This window comes from Phyllobates terribilis, unplaced genomic scaffold (assembly GCF_046119375.1).
Source record: "Phyllobates terribilis strain yellow unplaced genomic scaffold, ASM4611937v1 Scaffold_10__3_contigs__length_209671492, whole genome shotgun sequence".
Lineage (NCBI taxonomy): Eukaryota > Metazoa > Chordata > Amphibia > Anura > Dendrobatidae > Phyllobates > Phyllobates terribilis.
In genome coordinates this window covers 8,044,910-8,061,758 of record NW_027362770.1, presented here as the reverse complement: position 1 = coordinate 8,061,758, position 16,849 = coordinate 8,044,910, and positions in this window count along the sequence as shown.

Sequence of the window (16,849 nt, the reverse complement as noted above, 5' to 3'; positions counted from 1 at the left end):
TGAAATCGGAGCGCTCACTGACATTTCCCCTATCTGAAAGTCTGATAAACGCCGGAAAAATGACTAAGTCCAAAAAAAAAATGTTTTCAACTTTTTTCAATTTTACCCCGTGGGATATATATTCTACCCACACACATTTGGAACTCTCCTGGGGTACCCTCACACATATTATTCCCTCATTTAGTGGATATCTTCACAAAAAAGTGAAATTTTCAAAAATCCAGAAAATTGGCTGAAAACGACTAAATATCAAAGACTCATTGGGCGAATCGCTCGGGAACTGAAATTGGAACGCTCACTGACATTTGCCCTATGTGAAAGTCTGATAAACGCTGGAAAAATGACTAAGTCCAAAAAAATAATTTTTTCAACTTTTTTCAATTTTACCCCGTGGGATATATCTTCTACCCACACACATTTGGAACTCTCCTGGGGTACCCTCACACATATTATTCCCTCATTTAGTGAATATTTTCACAAAAAAGTGAAATTTTCAAAAATCCAGAAAATTGGCTGAAAACAACTAAATATCAAGGACTCATTGGGCGAATCGCTCTGGAACTGAAATCGGAACGCCCACTGACATTTCCCCTATCTGAAAGTCTGATAAACGCCAGAAAAATGACTAAGTCCAAAAAAAAAAATGTTTTAAACTTTTTTCAATTTTACCCCCGTGGGATATATATTCTACCCACACACATTTGGAACTCTCCTGGTGTACCCTCACACATATTATTCCCTAATTTAGTGGATATTTTCACAAAAAAGTGAAATTTTCAAAAATCCAAAATATTGGCTGAAAACGACTAAATATCAAAGACTCATTGGGCGAATCGCTCGGGAACTGAAATTGGAGCACTCACTGACTTTTGCCCTATCTGAAAGGGTGATAAACGCTGGAAAAATGACTAAGTCCAAAAAAAAAAATTTTTTTCAACTTTTTTCAATTTTACCCCCGTGGGATATATATTCTACCCACACACATTTGGAACTCTCCTGGTGTACCCTCACACATATTATTCCCTAATTTAGTGGATATTTTCACAAAGAAGTGAAATTTTCAAAAATCCAAAATATTGGCTGAAAACGACTAAATATCAAGGACTCATTGGGCGAATCGCTCTGGAACTGAAATCGGAACGCTCACTGACATTTGCCCTATGTGAAAGTCTGATAAACGCTGGAAAAATGACTAAGTCCAAAAAAAAAAATTTTTTCAACTTTTTTCAATTTTACCCCCGTGGATATATATTCTACCCACACACATTTGGAACTCTCCTGGGCTACCCTCACACATATTATTCCCTCATTTAGTGGATATTTTCACAAAAAAGTGAAATTTTAAAAAATCCAGAAAATTGGCTGAAAACAACAAAATATCAAGGACTCATTGGACGAATCGCTCTGGAACGGAAATTGGAACGTCCACTGACATTTCCCCTATCTGAAAGTCTAATAAACGCCAGAAAAATGACGAAGTCCAAAAAAAAAATGCTTTCAACTTTTTTCAATTTTACCCCCGTGGGATATATATTCTTCCCACACACATTTGGAACTCTCCTGGGGTACCCTCACACATATTATTCCCTCATTTAGTGAATATTTTCACAAAAAAGTGAAATTTTCAAAAATCCAGAAAATTGGCTGAAAACAACTAAATATCAAGGACTCATTGGGCGAATCGCTCTGGAACTGAAATCGGAGCGCTCACTGACATTTCCCCTATCTGAAAGTCTGATAAACGCCGGAAAAATGACTAAGTCCAAAAAAAAAATGTTTTCAACTTTTTTCAATTTTACCCCGTGGGATATATATTCTACCCACACACATTTGGAACTCTCCTCGGGTACCCTCACACATATTATTCCCTCATTTAGTGGATATTTTCACAAAAAAGTGAAATTTTCAAAAATCCAGAAAATTGGCTGAAAACGACTAAATATCAAAGACTCATTGGGCAAATCACTCTGGAACTGAAATTGAAACGCTCACTGACATTTGCCCTATCTGAAAGTCTGATAAACGACTGGAAAATGACTAAGTCCAAAAAAAAAATGTTTTCAACTTTTTTCAATTTTACCCCGTGGAATATATATTCTACCCACACACATTTGGAACTCTCCTAGGGTACCCTCACACATATTATTCCCTCATTTAGTGGATATTTTCACAAAAAAGTAAACTTTTCAAAAATCCAAAATATTGGCTGAAAACGACTAAATATCAAGGACTCACTGGGCGAATTGCTCTGCAACTGAAATCGGAACGCTCACTGACATTTGCCCTATCTGAAAGTCTGATAAACGCCGGAAAAATGACTAAGTCCAAAAAAAAAATGTTTTCAGCTTTTTTCAATTTTACCCCCGTGGGATACATATTCTACCCACACACATTTGGAACTCTCCTGGGGTACCCTCACACATATTATTCCCTCATTTAGTGGATATTTTCACAAAAAAGTGAAATTTTCAAAAATACAGAAAATTGGCTGAAAACGACTAAATATCAAAGACTCATTGGGCGAATCGCTCGGGAACTGAAATTGGAACGTCCACTGACATTTCCCCTATCTGAAAGTCTGATAAACGGCAGAAAAATGACTAAGTCCAAAAAAAAAATGCTTTCAACTTTTTTCAATTTTACCCCCGTGGGATATATATTCTACCCACACACATTTGGAACTCTCCTGGGGTACCCTCACACATATTATTCCCTCATTTAGTGGATATTTTCACAAAAAAGTGAAATTTTAAAAAATCCAGAAAATTGGCTGAAAACGACTAAATATCAAGGACTCATTGGGCGAATCGCTCTGTAACTGAAATCGGAACGCTCACTGTCATTTCCCCTATCTGAAAGTCTGATAAACGCCAGAAAAATGACTAAGTCCAAAAAAAAATTTTTTTCAACTTTTTTCAATTTTACCCCCGTGGGATATATCTTCTACCCACACACATTTGGAACTCTCCTGGGGTGCCCTCACACATATTATTCCATCATTTAGAGGATATTTTCACAAAAAAAGTGAAATTTTCAAAAATCCAGAAAATTGGCTGAAAACGACTAAATATCAAAGACTCATTGGGCGAATCGCTCGGGAACTGAAATTGGAACGCTCACTGACATTTGCCCTATCTGAAAGTCTGATAAACGCTGGAAAAATGATTAAGTCCAAAAAAATAATTTTTTCAACTTTTTTCAATTTTACCCCGTGGGATATATCTTCTACCCACACACATTTGGAACTCTCCTGGGGTACCCTCACACATATTATTCCCTCATTTAGTGGATATTTTCACAAAAAAGTGAAATTTTCAAAAATCCAAAATAATGGCTGAAAACGACTAAATATCAAGGACTCACTGGGCGAATCGCTCTGGAACTGAAATCGGAACGCTCACTGACATTTCCCCTATCTGAAAGTCTGATAACCGGCAGAAAAATGACTAAGTCCAAAAAAAAAAATTTTTTCAACTTTTTTCAATTTTACCCCCGTGGATATATATTCTACCCACACACATTTGGAACTCTCCTGGGGTACCCTCACACATATTATTCTCTCATTTAGTGGATATTTTCACAAAAAAGTGAAATTTTCAAAAATCCAGAAAATTGGCTGAAAACAACAAAATATCAAGGACTCATTGGGCGAATCGCTCTGGAACGGAAATTGGAACGTCCACTGACATTTCCCCTATCTGAAAGTCTAATAAACGCCAGAAAAATGACTAAGTCCAAAAAAAAAAATGCTTTCAACTTTTTTCAATTTTACCCCCGTGGGATATATATTCTTCCCACACACATTTGGAACTCTCCTGGGGTACCCTCACACATATTATTCCCTCATTTAGTGGATATTTTCACAAAAAAGTGAAATTTCCAAAAATCCAGAAAATTGGCTGAAAACGACTAAATATCAAAGACTCATTGGGCGAATCGCTCTGGAACTGAAATTGGAACGCTCACTGGCATATGCCCTATCTGAAAGTCTGATAAACGCCAGAAAAATGACTAACTCCAAAAAAAAAATGCTTTCAACTTTTTTCAATTTTACCCCCGTGGGATATATATTCTTCCCACACACATTTGGAACTCTCCTGGGGTACCCTCACACATATTATTCCCTCATTTAGTGGATATTTTCACAAAAAAGTGAAATTTTCAAAAATCCAAAATATTGGCTGAAAACGACTAAATATCAAAGACTCATTGGGCGAATCGCTCGGGAACTGAAATTGGAACGCTCACTGACATTTGCCCTATCTGAAAGTCTGATAAACGACTGGAAAATGACTAAGTCCAAAAAAAAAATGTTTTCAACTTTTTTCAATTTTACCCCGTGGGATATATATTCTACCCACACACATTTGGAACTCTCCTAGGGTACCCTCACACATATTATTCCCTCATTTAGTGGATATTTTCACAAAAAAGTGAAATTTTCAAAAATCCAGAAAATTGGCTGAAAACGACTAAATATCAGAGACTCATTGGGCGAATCGCTCTGGAACTGAAATTGGAACGCTCACTGGCATTTGCCCTATCTGAAAGTCTGATCAACGCCGGAAAAATGACTAAGTCCAAAAAAAAAAAATTTTTTAAACTTTTTTCAATTTTACCCCCATGGGATATATATTCTACCCACACACATTTGGAACTCTCCTGGGGTACCCTCACACATATTTTTCCCTCATTTAGTGAATATTTTCACAAAAAAGTGAAATTTCCAAAAATCCAGAAAATTGGCTGAAAACAACAAAATATCAAGGACTCATTGGGCGAATCGCTCTGGAACTGAAATTGGAACGTCCACTGACATTTCCCCTATCTGAAAGTCTAATAAACGCCAGAAAAATGACTAAGTCCAAAAAAAAAATGCTTTCAACTTTTTTCAATTTTACCCCCGTGGGATATATATTCTTCCCACACACATTTGGAACTCTCCTGGGGTACCCTCACACATATTATTCCCTCATTTAGTGGATATTTTCACAAAAAAGTAAAATTTTCAAAAATCCAAAATATTGGCTGAAAAAGACTAAATATCAAGGACTCATTGGGCGAATCGCTCTGTAACTGAAATCGGAACGCTCACTGACATTTCCCCTATCTGAAAGTCTGATAAACGCCAGAAAAATGACTAAGTCCAAAAAAAAAATGTTTTCAACTTTTTTCAATTTTACCCCAGTGGGATATATATTCTACCCACACACATTTGGAACTCTCCTGGGATACCCTCACACATATTATTCCCTCATTTAGTGGATATTTTCACAAAAAAGTGAAATTTTCAAAAATCCAGAAAATTGGCTGAAAACGACTAAATATCAAGGACTCATTGGGCGAATCGCTCTGTAACTGAAATCGGAACGCTCACTGACATTTCCCCTATCTGAAAGTCTGATAAACGCCAGAAAAATGACTAAGTCCAAAAAAAGAATGTTTTCAACTTTTTTCAATTTTACCCCAGTGGGATATATATTCTACCCACACACATTTGGAACTCTCCTGGGGTACCCTCACACATATTATTCACTAATTTAGTGGATATTTTCACAAAAAAGTGAAATTTTCAAAAATCCAAAATATTGGCTGAAAACGACTAAATATCAAGGACTCATTGGGCGAATTGCTCTGCAACTGAAATCGGAACGCTCACTGACATTTCCCCTATCTGAAAGTCTGATAAACGCCAGAAAAATGACTAAGTCCAAAAAAAGAATGTTTTCAACTTTTTTCAATTTTACCCCGTGGGATATATCTTCTACCCACACACATTTGGAACTCTCCTGGGGTACCCTCACACATATTATTCCCTCATTTAGTGGATATCTTCACAAAAAAGTGAAATTTTCAAAAATCCAAAATAATGGATGAAAACGACTAAATATCAAGGACTCATTGGGCGAATCGCTCTGGAACTGAAATTGGAACGTCCACTGACATTTCCCCTATCTGAAAGTCTAATAAACGCCAGAAAAATGACTAAGTCCAAAAAAAAAATGCTTTCAACTTTTTTCAATTTTACCCCCGTGGGATATATATTCTACCCACACACATTTGGAACTCTCCTGGGGTACCCTCACACATATTATTCCCTCATTTAGTGGATATTTTCACAAAAAAGTGAAATTTTCAAAAATCCAGAAAATTGGCTGAAAACGACTAAATATCAAAGACTCATTGGGCGAATCGCTCGGGAACTGAAATTGGAACGTCCACTGACATTTCCCCTATCTGAAAGTCTGATAAACGGCAGAAAAATGACTAAGTCCAAAAAAAAAATGCTTTCAACTTTTTTCAATTTTACCCCCGTGGGATATATATTCTTCCCACACACATTTGGAACTCTCCTGGGGTACCCTCACACATATTATTCCCTCATTTAGTGGATATTTTCACAAAAAAGTGAAATTTTAAAAAATCCAGAAAATTGTCTGAAAACGACTAAATATCAAGGACTCATTTGGCGAATCGCTCTGTAACTGAAATCGGAACGCTCACTGACATTTCCCCTATCTGAAAGTCTGATAAACGCCAGAAAAATGACTAAGTCCAAAAAAAAAATGTTTTCAACTTTTTTCAATTTTACCCCAGTGGGATATATATTCTACCCACACACATTTGGAACTCTCATGGGGTACCCTCACACATATTATTCAGTAATTTTGTGGATATTTTCACAAAAAAGTGAAATTTTCAAAAATCCAGAAAATTGGCTGAAAACGACTAAATATCAAGGACTCATTGGGCGAATCGCTCTGTAACTGAAATCGGAACGTTCACTGACATTTCCCCTATCTGAAAGTCTGATAAACGCCAGAAAAATGACTAAGTGCAAAAAAAAAATGTTTTCAACTTTTTTCAATTTTACCCCAGTGGGATATATATTCTACCCACACACATTTGGAACTCTCCTGGGATACCCTCACACATATTATTCCCTCATTTAGTGGATATTTTCACAAAAAAGTGAAATTTTCAAAAATCCAGAAAATTGGCTGAAAACGACTAAATATCAAGGACTCATTGGGCGAATCGCTCTGTAACTGAAATCGGAACGCTCACTGACATTTCCCCTATCTGAAAGTCTGATAAACGCCAGAAAAATGACTAAGTCCAAAAAAAGAATGTTTTCAACTTTTTTCAATTTTACCCCAGTGGGATATATATTCTACCCACACACATTTGGAACTCTCCTGGGGTACCCTCACACATATTATTCACTAATTTAGTGGATATTTTCACAAAAAAGTGAAATTTTCAAAAATCCAAAATATTGGCTGAAAACGACTAAATATCAAGGACTCATTGGACGAATTGCTCTGCAACTGAAATCGGAACGCTCACTGACATTTGCCCTATCTGAAAGTCTGATAAACGCCGGAAAAATGACTAAGTCCAAAAAAATAATTTTTTCAACTTTTTTCAATTTTACCCCGTGGGATATATCTTCTACCCACACACATTTGGAACTCTCCTGGGGTACCCTCACACATATTATTCCCTCATTTAGTGGATACCTTCACAAAAAAGTGAAATTTTCAAAAATCCAAAATAATGGATGAAAACGACTAAATATCAAGGACTCATTGGGCGAATCGCTCTGGAACTGAAATTGGAACGTCCACTGACATTTCCCCTATCTGAAAGTCTAATAAACGCCAGAAAAATGACTAAGTCCAAAAAAAAAATGCTTTCAACTTTTTTCAATTTTACCCCCGTGGGATATATATTCTTCCCACACACATTTGAAACTCTCCTGGGGTACCCTCACACATATTATTCCCTCATTTAGTGGATATTTTCACAAAAAAGTGAAATTTTCAAAAATCCAAAATATTGGCTGAAAACGACTAAATATCAAGGACTCATTGGGCGAATTGCTCTGCAACTGAAATCGGAACGCTCACTGACATTTGCCCTATCTGAAAGTCTGATAAACGCCGGAAAAATGACTAAGTCCAAAAAAAAAATATTTTCAGCTTTTTTCAATTTTACCCCCGTGGGATATATATTCTACCCACACACATTTGGAACTCTCCTGGGGTACCCTCACACATATTATTCCCTCATTTAGTGGATATTTTCACAAAAAAGTGAAATTTTCAAAAATCCAGAAAATTGGCTGAAAACGACTAAATATCAAAGACTCATTGGGCGAATCGCTCGGGAACTGAAATTGGAACGTCCACTGACATTTCCCCTATCTGAAAGTCTGATAAACGGCAGAAAAATGACTAAGTCCAAAAAAAAAATGCTTTCAACTTTTTTCAATTTTACCCCCGTGGGATATATATTCTTCCCACACACATTTGGAACTCTCCTGGGGTACCCTCACACATATTATTCCCTCGTTTAGTGGATATTTTCACAAAAAAGTGAAGTTTTAAAAAATCCAGAAAATTGTCTGAAAACGACTAAATATCAAGGACTCATTTGGCGAATCGCTCTGTAACTGAAATCGGAACGCTCACTGACATTTCCCCTATCTGAAAGTCTGATAAACGCCAGAAAAATGACTAAGTCCAAAAAAAAAATGTTTTCAACTTTTTTCAATTTTACCCCAGTGGGATATATATTCTACCCACACACATTTGGAACTCTCCTGGGGTACCCTCACACATATTATTCCCTAATTTAGTGGATATTTTCACAAAAAAGTGAAATTTTCAAAAATCCAGAAAATTGGCTGAAAACGACTAAATATCAAGGACTCATTGGGCGAATCGCTCTGTAACTGAAATCGGAACGTTCACTGACATTTCCCCTATCTGAAAGTCTGATAAACGCCAGAAAAATGACTAAGTGCAAAAAAAAAATGTTTTCAACTTTTTTCAATTTTACCCCAGTGGGATATATATTCTACCCACACACATTTGGAACTCTCCTGGGATACCCTCACACATATTATTCCCTCATTTAGTGGATATTTTCACAAAAAAGTGAAATTTTCAAAAATCCAGAAAATTGGCTGAAAACGACTAAATATCAAGGACTCATTGGGCGAATCGCTCTGTAACTGAAATCGGAACGCTCACTGACATTTCCCCTATCTGAAAGTCTGATAAACGCCAGAAAAATGACTAAGTCCAAAAAAAGAATGTTTTCAACTTTTTTCAATTTTACCCCAGTGGGATATATATTCTACCCACACACATTTGGAACTCTCCTGGGGTACCCTCACACATATTATTCACTAATTTAGTGGATATTTTCACAAAAAAGTGAAATTTTCAAAAATCCAAAATATTGGCTGAAAACGACTAAATATCAAGGACTCATTGGACGAATTGCTCTGCAACTGAAATCGGAACGCTCACTGACATTTGCCCTATCTGAAAGTCTGATAAACGCCGGAAAAATGACTAAGTCCAAAAAAATAATTTTTTCAACTTTTTTCAATTTTACCCCGTGGGATATATCTTCTACCCACACACATTTGGAACTCTCCTGGGGTACCCTCACACATATTATTCCCTCATTTAGTGGATATCTTCACAAAAAAGTGAAATTTTCAAAAATCCAAAATAATGGCTGAAAACGACTAAATATCAAGGACTCATTGGACGAATCGCTCTGGAACTGAAATCGGAACGCTCACTGACATTTCCCCTATCTGAAAGTCTGATAAATGCCGGAAAAATGACTAAGTCCAAAAAAAAAATGTTTTCAACTTTTTTCAATTTTACCCCCGTGGGATATATATTCTTCCCACACACATTTGGAACTCTCCTGGGGTACCCTCACACATATTATTCCCTCATTTAGTGGATATCTTCACAAAAAAGTGAAATTTTCAAAAATCCAGAAAATTGGCTGAAAACGACTAAATATCAAAGAATCATTGGGCGAATCGCTCTGGAACTGAAACTGGAACACTCACTGGCATTTGCCCTATCTGAAAGTCTGATAAATGCCGGAAAATTGACTAAGTCCAAAAAAAAAATTTTTTTCAACTTTTTTCAATTTTACCCCCGTGGGATATATATTCTACCCACACACATTTGGAACTCTCCTGGGGTACCCTCACACATATTATTCCCTCATTTAGTGAATATTTTCACAGAAAAGTGAAATTTTCAAAAAATCCAGAAAATTGGCTGAAAACAACTAAATATCAAGGACTCATTGGGCGAATCGCTCTGGAACTGAAATCGGAACGCCCACTGACATTTCCCCTATCTAAAAGTCTGATAAACGCCAGAAAAATGACTAAGTCCAAAAAAAAAATTTTTTCAACTTTTTTCAATTTTACCCCCGTGGGATATATATTCTACCCACACACATTTGGAACTCTCCTGGGGAACCCTCACACATATTATTCCCTCATTTAGTGGATATTTTCACAAAAAAGTGAAATTTTCAAAAATCCAAAATAATGGCTGAAAACGACTAAATATCAAGGACTCATTGGGCGAATTGCTCTGGAACTGAAATCGGAACGCTCACTGACATTTCCCCTATCTGAAAGTCTGATAAACGCCGGAAAAATGACTAAGTCCAAAAAAAAAATGTTTTCAACTTTTTTCAATTTTACCCCCGTGGGATATATATTCTTCCCACACACATTTGGAACTCTCCTGGGGTACCCTCACACATATTATTCCCTCATTTAGTGGATATCTTCACAAAAAAGTGAAATTTTCAAAAATCCAGAAAATTGGCTGAAAACGACTAAATATCAAAGAATCATTGGGCGAATCGCTCTGGAACTGAAATCTGAACGCTCACTGGCATTTGCCCTATCTGAAAGTCTGATAAACGCCGGAAAATTGACTAAGTCCAAAAAAAAAAATTTTTTTCAACTTTTTTCAATTTTACCCCCGTGGGATATATATTCTACCCACACACATTTGGAACTCTCCTGGGGTACCCTCACACATATTATTCCCTCATTTAGTGAATATTTTCACAAAAAAGTGAAATTTTCAAAAAATCCAGAAAATTGGCTGAAAACAACTAAATATCAAGGAGTCATTGGGCGAATCGCTCTGGAACTGAAATCGGAACGCCCACTGACATTTCCCCTATCTAAAAGTCTGATAAACGCCAGAAAAATGACTAAGTCCAAAAAAAAAATTTTTTCAACTTTTTTCAATTTTACCCCCGTGGGATATATATTCTACCCACACACATTTGGAACTCTCCTGGGGAACCCTCACACATATTATTCCCTCATTTAGTGGATATTTTCACAAAAAAGTGAAATTTTCAAAAATCCAAAATAATGGCTGAAAACGACTAAATATCAAGGACTCATTGGGCGAATTGCTCTGGAACTGAAATCAGAACGCTCACTGACATTTCCCCTATCTGAAAGTTTGATAAACGGCAGAAAAATGACTAAGTCCAAAAAAAAAAATTTTTTCAACTTTTTTCAATTTTACCCCCGTGGATATATATTCTACCCACACACATTTGGAACTATCCTGGGGTACCCTCACACATATTATTCCCTAATTTAGTGGATATTTTCACAAAAAAGTGAAATTTTCAAAAATCCAAAATATTGGCTGAAAACGACTAAATATCAAAGACTCATTGGGCGAATCGCTCTGGAACTGAAATTGGAACGCTCACTGACGTTTGCCCTATCTGAAAGTCTGATAAACGCTGGAAAAATGACTAAGTCCAAAAAAATAATTTTTTCAACTTTTTTCAATTTTACCCCGTGGGATATATCTTCTACCCACACACATTTGGAACTCTCCTGGGGTACCCTCACACATATTATTCCCTCATTTAGTGAATATTTTCACAAAAAGTGAAATTTTCAAAAATCCAGAAAATTGGCTGAAAACAACTAAATATCAAGGACTCATTGGGCGAATCGCTCTGGAACTGAAATCGGAACGCCCACTGACATTTCCCCTATCTGAAAGTCTGATAAACGCCAGAAAAATGACTAAGTCCAAAAAAAAAATTTTTTCAACTTTTTTCAATTTTACCCCCGTGGGATATATCTTCTACCCACACACATTTGGAACTCTCCTGGGGTACCCTCACACATATTATTCCATCATTTAGAGGATATTTTCACAAAAAAAGTGAAATTTTCAAAAATCCAGAAAATTGGCTGAAAATGACTAAATATCAAAGACTCATTGGGCGAATCGTTCTGAAACTGAAATTTGAACACTCACTGACATTTGCCCTATCTGAAAGTCTGATAAACGCCGGAAAAATGACTAAGTCCAAAAAAAAAAATGTTTTCAACTTTTTTCAATTTTACCCCCGTGGGATATATATTCTATCCACACACATTTGGAACTCTCCTGGGGTACCCTCACACATATTATTCCCTCATTTAGTGGATATTTTCACAAAAAAGTGAAATTTTCAAAAATCCAAAATAATGGCTGAAAACGACTAAATATCAAGGACTCATTGGGCGAATTGCTCTGGAACTGAAATCGGAACGCTCACTGACATTTCCCCTATCTGAAAGTCTGATAAACGCCGGAAAAATGACTAAGTCCAAAAAAAAAATGTTTTCAACTTTTTTCAATTTTACCCCCGTGGGATATATATTCTTCCCACACACATTTGGAACTCTCCTGGGGTACCCTCACACATATTATTCCCTCATTTAGTGGATATCTTCACAAAAAAGTGAAATTTTCAAAAATCCAGAAAATTGGCTGAAAACGACTAAATATCAAAGAATCATTGGGCGAATCGCTCTGGAACTGAAATCTGAACGCTCACTGGCATTTGCCCTATCTGAAAGTCTGATAAACGCCGGAAAATTGACTAAGTCCAAAAAAAAAAATTTTTTTCAACTTTTTTCAATTTTACCCCCGTGGGATATATATTCTACCCACACACATTTGGAACTCTCCTGGGGTACCCTCACACATATTATTCCCTCATTTAGTGAATATTTTCACAAAAAAGTGAAATTTTCAAAAAATCCAGAAAATTGGCTGAAAACAACTAAATATCAAGGAGTCATTGGGCGAATCGCTCTGGAACTGAAATCGGAACGCCCACTGACATTTCCCCTATCTAAAAGTCTGATAAACGCCAGAAAAATGACTAAGTCCAAAAAAAAAATTTTTTCAACTTTTTTCAATTTTACCCCCGTGGGATATATATTCTACCCACACACATTTGGAACTCTCCTGGGGAACCCTCACACATATTATTCCCTCATTTAGTGGATATTTTCACAAAAAAGTGAAATTTTCAAAAATCCAAAATAATGGCTGAAAACGACTAAATATCAAGGACTCATTGGGCGAATTGCTCTGGAACTGAAATCAGAACGCTCACTGACATTTCCCCTATCTGAAAGTTTGATAAACGGCAGAAAAATGACTAAGTCCAAAAAAAAAAATTTTTTCAACTTTTTTCAATTTTACCCCCGTGGATATATATTCTACCCACACACATTTGGAACTATCCTGGGGTACCCTCACACATATTATTCCCTAATTTAGTGGATATTTTCACAAAAAAGTGAAATTTTCAAAAATCCAAAATATTGGCTGAAAACGACTAAATATCAAAGACTCATTGGGCGAATCGCTCTGGAACTGAAATTGGAACGCTCACTGACGTTTGCCCTATCTGAAAGTCTGATAAACGCTGGAAAAATGACTAAGTCCAAAAAAATAATTTTTTCAACTTTTTTCAATTTTACCCCGTGGGATATATCTTCTACCCACACACATTTGGAACTCTCCTGGGGTACCCTCACACATATTATTCCCTCATTTAGTGAATATTTTCACAAAAAGTGAAATTTTCAAAAATCCAGAAAATTGGCTGAAAACAACTAAATATCAAGGACTCATTGGGCGAATCGCTCTGGAACTGAAATCGGAACGCCCACTGACATTTCCCCTATCTGAAAGTCTGATAAACGCCAGAAAAATGACTAAGTCCAAAAAAAAAATTTTTTCAACTTTTTTCAATTTTACCCCCGTGGGATATATCTTCTACCCACACACATTTGGAACTCTCCTGGGGTACCCTCACACATATTATTCCATCATTTAGAGGATATTTTCACAAAAAAAGTGAAATTTTCAAAAATCCAGAAAATTGGCTGAAAATGACTAAATATCAAAGACTCATTGGGCGAATCGTTCTGAAACTGAAATTTGAACACTCACTGACATTTGCCCTATCTGAAAGTCTGATAAACGCCGGAAAAATGACTAAGTCCAAAAAAAAAAATGTTTTCAACTTTTTTCAATTTTACCCCCGTGGGATATATATTCTATCCACACACATTTGGAACTCTCCTGGGGTACCCTCACACATATTATTCCCTCATTTAGTGGATATTCTCACAAAAAAGTGAAATTTTCAAAAATCCAAAATAATGGCTGAAAACGACTAAATATCAAGGACTCATTGGGCGAATCGCTCTGGAACTGAAATCGGAACGCTCACTGACATTTCCCCTATCTGAAAGTCTGATAAACGTCAGAAAAATGACTAAGTCCAAAAAAAAAAATGTTTTAAACTTTTTTCAATTTTACCCCCGTGGGATATATATTCTACCCACACACATTTGGAACTCTCCTGGGGTACCCTCACACATATTATTCCCTCATTTAGTGAATATTTTCACAGAAAAGTGAAATTTTCAAAAAATCCAGAAAATTGGCTGAAAACAACTAAATATCAAGGACTCATTGGGCGAATCGCTCTGGAACTGAAATCGGAACGCCCACTGACATTTCCCCTATCTAAAAGTCTGATAAACGCCAGAAAAATGACTAAGTCCAAAAAAAAAATTTTTTCAACTTTTTTCAATTTTACCCCCGTGGGATATATATTCTACCCACACACATTTGGAACTCTCCTGGGGAACCCTCACACATATTATTCCCTCATTTAGTGGATATTTTCACAAAAAAGTGAAATTTTCAAAAATCCAAAATAATGGCTGAAAACGACTAAATATCAAGGACTCATTGGGCGAATTGCTCTGGAACTGAAATCAGAACGCTCACTGACATTTCCCCTATCTGAAAGTCTGATAAACGGCAGAAAAATGACTAAGTCCAAAAAAAAAATGTTTTCAACTTTTTTCAATTTTACCCCCGTGGATATATATTCTACCCACACACATTTGGAACTCTCCTGGGGTACCCTCACACATATTATTCCCTAATTTAGTGGATATTTTCACAAAAAAGTGAAATTTTCAAAAATCCAAAATATTGGCTGAAAACGACTAAATATCAAAGACTCATTGGGCGAATCGCTCTGGAACTGAAATTGGAACGCTCACTGACATTTGCCCTATCTGAAAGTCTGATAAACGCTGGAAAAATGACTAAGTCCAAAAAAATAATTTTTTCAACTTTTTTCAATTTTACCCCGTGGGATATATCTTCTACCCACACACATTTGGAACTCTCCTGGGGTACCCTCACACATATTATTCCCTCATTTAGTGAATATTTTCACAAAAAAGTGAAATTTTCAAAAATCCAGAAAATTGGCTGAAAACAACTAAATATCAAGGACTCATTGGGCGACTCGCTCTGGAACTGAAATCGGAACGCCCACTGACATTTCCCCTATCTGAAAGTCTGATAAACGCCAGAAAAATGACTAAGTCCAAAAAAAAAATTTTTTCAACTTTTTTCAATTTTACCCGCGTGGGATATATCTTCTACCCACACACATTTGGAACTCTCCTGGGGTACCCTCACACATATTATTCCATCATTTAGAGGATATTTTCACAAAAAAAGTGAAATTTTCAAAAATCCAGAAAATTGGCTGAAAATGACTAAATATCAAAGACTCATTGGGCGAATCGTTCTGAAACTGAAATTTGAACACTCACTGACATTTGCCCTATCTGAAAGTCTGATAAACGCCGGAAAAATGACTAAGTCCAAAAAAAAAAATGTTTTCAACTTTTTTCAATTTTACCCCCGTGGGATATATATTCTATCCACACACATTTGGAACTCTCCTGGGGTACCCTCACACATATTATTCCCTCATTTAGTGGATATTCTCACAAAAAAGTGAAATTTTCAAAAATCCAAAATAATGGCTGAAAACGACTAAATATCAAGGACTCATTGGGCGAATCGCTCTGGAACTGAAATCGGAACGCTCACTGACATTTCCCCTATCTGAAAGTCTGATAAACGTCAGAAAAATGACTAAGTCCAAAAAAAAAAATGTTTTAAACTTTTTTCAATTTTACCCCCGTGGGATATATATTCTACCCACACACATTTGGAACTCTCCTGGTGTACCCTCACACATATTATTCCCTCATTTAGTGGATATTTTCACAAAAAAGTGAAATTTTCAAAAATCCAGAAAATTGGGTGAAAACGACTAAATATCAAAGACTCATTGTGCGAATCGCTATGGAAGTGAAATTGGAACGCTCACTGGCATTTGCCCTATCTGAAAGTCTGATAAACGCCGGAAAATTGACTAAATCCAAAAAAATAAAATTTTTTCAACTTTTTTCAATTTTACCCCCGTGGGATATATATTCTACCCACACACATTTGGAACTCTCCTGGGGTACCCTCACACATATTATTCCCTCATTTAGAGGATATTTTCACAAAAAAAGTGAAATTTTCAAAAATCCAGAAAATTGGCTGAAAACGACTAAATATCAATGACTCATTGGGCGAATCGCTCTGTAACTGAAATCGGAACGCTCACTGACATTTCCCCTATCTGAAAGTCTGATAAACGCCGGAAAAATGACTAAGTCCCAAAAAAAAATGTTTTCAACTTTTTTCAATTTTACCCCCGTGGGATATATATTCTTCCCACACACATTTGGAACTCTCCTGGGGTACCCTCACACATATTTTTCCCTCATTTAGTGAATATTTTCACA